General features: G+C 32.8%; 1 protein-coding gene across 1 annotated transcript in view; it reads right to left on the bottom strand.

Moving 5' to 3' along the window:
* Positions 1-533: 533 nt before the first annotated feature.
* Positions 534-8,113, bottom strand: part of LOC128991682 (hrp65 protein-like) — a 45,613-nt gene continuing 38,033 nt past the window's right edge. The window contains exons 10-11 of the transcript XR_008490675.1: positions 3,036-3,164; positions 534-596 (exon numbers count right to left, since the gene is read on the bottom strand). The gene's annotated coding sequence lies outside the window, so the exon portion shown is untranslated. The remainder of the gene's footprint in view (positions 597-3,035; positions 3,165-8,113) is intronic.

The following is an 8,113-nucleotide window of genomic DNA, read 5'->3' as shown; positions in this document are numbered from 1 at the left end:
TTGACAAAATAATTAAAACCAGCCCAATATTCTGAGGTGGAAGACAACTTTAAATCAGTCCTGAACCAAGGGTTCCAGTGTGGTTCGCAGCTAACGGCTCATCCTGAAATCAAATAAGTTTGATTAGTCTTCTTTAGTAGACTCTTTAGTGTCCTGATAATAATAACTACATCCAGTTGAACATTCAAGAATCATTTCGGCAAAAGGATACACAAATTATGTTAATCAGAATAAAAGTTCCGTTTTAGCTTAATGTTAAACACATCAACTCATTAATAAAGTTTTTTACATTAAGAGAACTATTTCTTCATGTTTTGTAACAATAAATTCCACAAGGTTTTTAAGGAAGATCCTCTTTGAAAAAACTGTACAAGCCTTTTTAATAATTGTTCATGGATATTTCATGATTATTAAGCGTAAATACTTCTTGTTTATAAAAATGTTCAAGTTGAAAAAGTTTGGTACAATAAATAATGTACCTGTTTGACTACAATTGACTCCAAACATCTCAAAATCCTCACGTCGCTCGTATCCTCACGTTGCTCGTAGCAGCTTTTGTTTCTTTCACATGCAGTATGGTCTACTCGGTGAGTTTACTGAAACACAATCCCCACTAACTGTTAACTCATCATATAGAAGTAAAAGTTTTTAGCAAAAACAAAATTGTTGTGTACAGCTTTAAACGTGTACATCATAGTTTGAGTTGTGTAATCAAAATTCTTCTCTCACCGTGTAAATAAAAACATTCTTACATTCATACACATAAAATTTTATTGTTTTGAATTCATGATTTACATTGATCATTACTACATTACTTAGATAGGCCCGAATTAGCCCTCTTTGACATCCCAGTCTAAACTCAACGCATGAGCCCACCCACATATTTAGGATTTTTCTGGACATAAGTCTGGTAGATCGACTAATTAACATATCCAAGAGAGAACAAAATATGTTTATTTTCCTGAGAGGGTTAGTAATGATAATAGCTTCCGATCTAAAATGGCTTCTACGAATGTATGATTTTACACGAGATGTCTTAAAATAATAAAAAAAAAACAACAGTAAAAAAAGACACATTCACTAACGATTTTCATCCTTTGGTATTATTTATCCTATATTAAACATTTTCTTTCGATAAAGTACCATTTCAATGCTAAAGAGTAATGTGGTTTTTAATAGAAAAATGGACATAGTTGACTTGAACCACCAAAACTAAGGGCTGATGACAATAATTGAAATTTCTTTGCGCAAATATTTTTATTTGGTCAAATGGAATTGACGACTTATTGTAAACTATAACATTTTTTTGCCACACTACACTGTTATAACAAACTTTCCATGCAAGGATTTAGTCCAGAAAACAGATGTGGATTTAGTCCAGAAAACAGATGTTTGCCGCCCTGCTTCATGAAATGTGCTTTCATGACATACTACTGTACTTGTCTATATCCATACTATACTATGGTTATGAGTTTTACCAGACACCAGCTAATTAGATTTGGCAACGAGTGGTTATAAACAAAAACATAACCTCTCTTAGAGAATAATTTTCGTAAGTCCTTAAGTCGGTAGGAATATATAACAGATTTTTTTTAAGCAGGGTGTCCACAGAAAATTTTTCAATAATTTCCATGAATATCCATGACCATTTACCATTGATTTCCATTACTCACGAACTTTACTCGAAAATTATAAACAGATAACAATAGAGTACAATAGGTAAAACAATGAACTAATACAAACTTAAAATTCATAAACTAATACAACTGTAATAAATTAAATTGTCGTACATTGGTGAAAAATCCTGAAAAATGCTACAATAGTCGAGGCTACGGCCAACTAGAGCATTGAAATGTACCCTCAAATCCATCCATCATTGGGGATTTCCATGACTTTTTGCCTATTTCCATGACTTTCAATGGCTAGAATTTTTTCTATGACTATCCCTGACTTTCCATAATGTGGACACCCTGAAAAGTTTTTTTTCCTACAGTCACCCGACAAAGTTGGCTTCCTTGTACTGTTTATAATACAGAAAGCTGCTAATTGCTGCATATTTATACTTTGTCGTACGGTTTATACTTTGTCGTACGGTTTATACTTTGGCGCACATCAGGATTCCAACGAAACAACACAAAACAGCGTGGTTCTATTATGCACGTAATCCGTGTACGCTTGGAAATAGGTTGGCAACACTTAAAGATAATAATACTATGAGCAGCTGATTTACTATTATAACTACGATTTAACCTGTCATTTCGTGTTTATAGTTTCGGTATTTCTGAACTTTCTGGACTTTTCTTTTAAACCATTTAAAAACATTCATACGATCTTAATAAACAAGAAAATACCTTTATAGCATTTTTTTAGGCGCAGAAACCACTTCAAATTACAAAAACATACGGATTTATATTCTCAAGTCGCGGAGCACATTTCTTGCCGAGGAAAAATAGCGGAGTGATACGGACTGGGTACTACTTTCTCTAGGGCACCTATTTGTGTTGCCAGCTGAACGTAAAAACGTGTTGTATAGTGTTTGAACGACTAATTATTTATATGCTTTATAGTGACTGTAGAAAAAATATAATGTGCAACACGAGTGCAAAAGGCCTTTGATGCACTCGAGATAATTCCGCACGAGCCGCATAAACATTGCTCTCATGTGCAGCAAAGTGTCACTTTGCCCACTAGTTACACAAATAACTATTTATTGTTGGATTTGTTTAGTTTGGCAAAAAATATTGTTCTGTCACTCGTACAAAATGTGTTCCCCTAGACTCGTAGGGTAATCCTGCAATCAACTTCATCTCGCAAGGAACGACCACACTCGTCCGGTAAACACGCATTTTCTGGACTAGTAACGTACTATACCATTACTAATGTCTTACGTTACATCAAATATCTTGGTACAAAAAACTAAAAAGGGTGGGGAAAAAAAAATTGACAGCAACACTTTGTGGGGGGCTCATATACGTATTCATACAGATGGGATGTCTATTTTTAGTATCCAACCAAAAGTAAATTATTCAACCCACCTGAGTTGACCGATCATACTCCAATCAACTGTTGAAGCTTGGCAGGTCAAGAGAGAGAAATACTCCAAGCTGCAAATCCATGCGAGATCTGTCCGAAGAACGTCCAGAAAGTTCTCAGTACACCTTCACCTGATAATAAACACAATGTCTTGTTAGTTATTGTGTTGTACAATGTAAAAGAAGTATTTTTACATATCTGAATGCATGATTATTTAAAATGGAAGAATATGTTCAGCAAACTATCTGGTTTAGATTAGGAATTTCTTTGTAGAGAACAAACCACTTTTTTGAAAAGATAAATTAATCTTGTCTGTGCGTAATCATGTCACATCCAATGCCTCCAACTAGTAGTTTCACTCTAAATAAACTACTTATTCACAACAGCTGATAACTTTTTTTAAGTAAAATATTCTTTGGAGCAACGACAAGATTTTACAGCTATTCACAGTCAAAACTAAAATTTTAAAACGAGCAAATTAGTTGACTGTTTTAGATGTTGAACAACTGAATATAGTTAAAGGTTTTGTTATCCAAATGAGGTTCAATTTTTGGATAAACTCGTACAAAATATTACAAAAGATTCATTCAAAGATAATAATTTATGTCTTAAGTCCTAATCGTCGAATATAGGCTAATCGTTTGCATTTATTTTGCACGGTTACTTAGGAAATATTATAAGGTATTTCAGATCATATTGCTTGTAGATAATAATCTTCACACTTTATACGAGGAATTGCTGGTGGATGTCTGAAATATATGGTACTTAATTTTTAGCAGACTTAAGAGTTTCTTTTTAGAATAAGCAATAGTCTTATCAAATGTAGCTCAACATACTTGATTAGTGAGCAACAGTTTTACCTATATGTGTTTTGTGCATGAATATCAAATGCTTCCAATAAGTTAGAGAAGGCTGATGCATACATAGCACTGAGCATTGGACTTTCATTTTTTTTTTTATATTACCGAAGACTTGCCAAGATTTTTGACAGAGTTTGAAAAGTCTTGATTCAAAATAAACTTGTAAAACCCAAAAATTAGATTTTATGAACTATGAAGTAACAATTCATTCTATTGGCAACTAGTAAAATAACGAATTTTCAAATTTAAAATGTTGAGTGATGATTATTAAGAAACATGTCTTAAAAATGACATTTTAGATTAATCATCACTTAAAACGGATGTATAAAACCACACGTAATTATAATACTAACATATCGTCATTTTTACGATAGACGAAAAAATCAATCAATCAACAGTCGCTGGCGATAAATTCTTGTAGTATTTTATGGGTACAACATCATGTACCAATAGCGTACAAAAAAGTTGTAAACATACTTTCAGATTACTTTAATGCCGGCAGTAAGGCTGGCACCTATTTACAGAATGTACATAATTTAATTTGTGCCAATTTTTTTACTGTATTCAACCATGCAACAAAACTTGGTCGTAGCTTTCACAATGATTTAAGGCCCTTCATAAATAAAAGCTCTACATTCATAAGATAGGTATACATTTGTACAAACCGAAAAATTTTAAAATTCAATAATACCTACCAATTCTGCAATAACTACTGTACCGTAGGTAGAAACATATAAGTAGGGCTATGAGATTTATTTAGTATTGATTAAACAAAGCTAAAGAAAGGAAAGGAAGGGAAGGAGTTCTCATAAGAAGTTTAGAGGTGGAGGTTTAAACATTTAAGACAAGGTTAACCTCCGGAGGAATAACCGTTTAGTCAAACATACTTGAAGTCATGTGTTTGTCGCTTTTTGATTATTCAAAACTGGACCCAGCTGTCTTTGATCAATGTAATTTTAATAAATAACAATCCAGACTAAAGAAACAGCTGATCTAAGTCAGTAACAAAGCCACACAGATCATCTCACTTTATTCTACACTCAACTAGAATTTATTTTCAGCTTAAAAGAGCACATCAGTGTGTATCACTGTCTTAAAAGCAATAATAGTGACATTTTGTTTCACATCTAAGACTTGGGTTATATTGGTAATTGGTATGTCTATCATCATTATAGATCTTAACAATATCAATTTTAAACAAATTTTTAAGCTGAACCCTCAGTTGTCATGTCAAATGCTTTGATGACAGAGACGTTAAAATTATCATGGTAAAAGTTAAGTATTCTTTTTGAGATTTCAAGCAATTCGAAAGATAACATGTTGTCAGTTGTTCATAGCACATGGGAAGTGTCTTCAATGCTATAAGGACGGATCGCCTAAGATAGCAGGGGCGATTGAGTAGACGCAAAACCTTACTATAATTTCAAGAGGATGGAAGGGAAAGGAAGTTATTAGAGAAAACTAAAGGAAGGCCAAAGCATACAGAAGGCTGTGGAGCCGATGGAAGAAAGTGGGAAATAGAGAGCTAAGCGAATGGAAAATGAAAGGACCATTTAGGCGGATGAAAAATTGTAAAGCTACGGAGGAGAGAGTCAGGACCAATTCCTGCATCTTTTAAGCACACTGTCAGATTCTTGCTGTCTCAGAAGATTGTAACTCTTATAAGGAAAGGTAAGTATATTTTTGATGGTTTGTTGGACCCAGCTGTCCCTGATCAGGGTTTAAATGGTTCATACTGATGAAAACAGTTCATCTTAGTAATGAAGCTACACACATCAACATTCTACACTCAACCTTTACTCATATTTGGATTAAAATACGCAATATGCTCTTAGGTTTTGTCCCCATCTCAAGTAATTGATAATTGAATATTTTAATACTTTACATGTATCCCTGATCGTATCTTAATATGCAACAAATAGTTCTATTAATCTTGATACTTTTATTATCACACCATTAAAACCGCATAGTTATCAGATTATTATTTATTTTCGACGCTATCTTAAAAAAATTTCTATCAGTAAAAGAAAACAAGAGCCTTCTATACATTAATTTTGGTACATGATCAAACAATAAAAATAGCTGATGTATTTAGTTGAGTTCTTACAGAAGATGAACAATTCTCGTATTACAGTATTTCATGGGAATTAAATTATTAAAATATAAATTTTCGACCAAAATTCTTTCATCCTGTATATTACACAAACGATACCAATGTTTTTAACTAAAAACATTTTTCAATCAATGCTATCGAAGACTCTTGCAGACTTTCTTTAACAAGCAAGTCAATAACTAACTTTGTCAAGTACTTAATTTACTTTACCTTACAGATGTCAGGCTTGAGTTCATGTTGTAAAAGCAGCTTTAAATCGACGAGTGATATTTCACTTTAGATTAAATCGTAGATAAGTGAAATAGAGTGAAAAATGCTTCTTGTTGGAACAACAGCATCTAAACTTCATTGAAACATAGTTAACAATAAGTAGAAATGTAATTAATATTTCTCATTGGTATATAAAATATCGAGGCTGTTTGTAAGGCTACATATTTTAGGAACGTTGGCCATACTGTAGCGAAAATTGTAGACTTTTAATGCATGCGTTGTGGAGTATAGGTAGTTTATTTTGTGTCGAAGAAAAAAAAACAGCTGCAATAGAGAAGATCAGCTGTATCTGGCAACTGTATCTTTTACTGCTGATCTGGCAGGAGAAAATAGTATTGATTAATAAATAAACAGTATCAGCAATCTGATGCATACATTCTCCCATCGGCTTGTCAACAACCTTTATCATGGGTAAGTGGTCGGAGTAACTATGAAAATCACAAAAGTTGCAATAACCTTTGAACCGTAATTTTTGTAGCATATGGGGTTGCACTATTTTTGTTAAAATTATAAGGACCATAAAAAACAAATTTTAACCAAAACTTGGTTTTTTTAGTCCAAATTTTTGTTTTTTGGTTTTTAATGGGAAAATAACATAAGTTACAATAACTTTTAAACCATAATTTTTACAGCAATGGGAGCAATACAATTCTTTTCACAATTTTAAAGGGTATAACGTACTAAATTTTTATTAAAATCGTCCAGGCAGTTTTTGAGAAAATGTATTTTTCTGTTAATTTATCGGTTTTTATGAGAAAACACAAATTAGAAATTTAAAAAAATGGTCTGGAGACACCATGGACGAAAGACACCTACATACCAAATTTCATCAAAATCAGACCGCAGGCGTGGTCTGTAGCTCTGTACACTTTCACACATACAGACACACACACATTACTTTTCAAACCACTTTTCCAGGGGGAACCAAAACGAATGTCCCCAATCAAAACTCAAACTCGAAAATTATGACTAAAACAATACATTCTCCATATACTAATGGAATGTATAGGGTATGTATAACATGTATAGAGGGAGGAAGTAAAATTATTATTGTTAAATGTTTGATTAACTAAGGGCTAACTAAGTTACAAACAATTGGCTGGTCATAGATACTAGCTATTATTGGTATTCAAAAAGAGCGACGTAATATGATGATGGGATGTCTCTTCTAGCCTTGCATTCACACATCCAAACAGACCCTTAACCTGTAGGAGGATTGTTTTCAAGTAAAAATAAACAGTATCAGCAACTGAAACATATGGCATTTTGTGGAAAAAATCACAAACATTATAATAATGGTTACAGCTTTGGGAGTATCATTTTGTTTAGTAGTCCAGGAGCTGAGGGGGGTTGAGCATGCATGAAAGTAGTACGCAATGTTATTGCTGATTATTGTAATATGGACTGTGGTGATCAAAATTACGTATGTCGCCTATTTCAAAAGTGGTCGATAAGGTGGGGGGGAGGGGGCAAACATGGCGGTTTGCGCTATGCGTTAAAACGCTGATATTTCGAAAATGGTAAAAGATAGAACGTAGTTTTAATCCAAAAAATATGGCCAATAGAAAAGGTTATTGGGTAAAAAGTTGTATCTTAACTAATAAAAAAGTTATAACAATAATAAGTTTAACAAAATCTACATTATACAGTTATTTTCTTCAAAAATCATATGAATTGTTGATAAAAAATAGTGTAATTACTTCATTACTCGGCTAAATATTAACTAGAGGCATTTTCTTATAAGAAAAAAATATATTATTACGAATACATTTGGTTTAAAATGTAAAAACACGGCCTCCAAACTACGTATAATACTTGGGGTTTCGCCGCAATCAAA

Source organism: Macrosteles quadrilineatus, unplaced genomic scaffold (genome assembly GCF_028750875.1).
Source record: "Macrosteles quadrilineatus isolate MER2022 unplaced genomic scaffold, UCM_ALF_1.0 Scaffold_4__1_contigs__length_99947679, whole genome shotgun sequence".
NCBI lineage: Eukaryota > Metazoa > Arthropoda > Insecta > Hemiptera > Cicadellidae > Macrosteles > Macrosteles quadrilineatus.
This window is presented reverse-complemented; position numbering and strand designations above follow the sequence as displayed.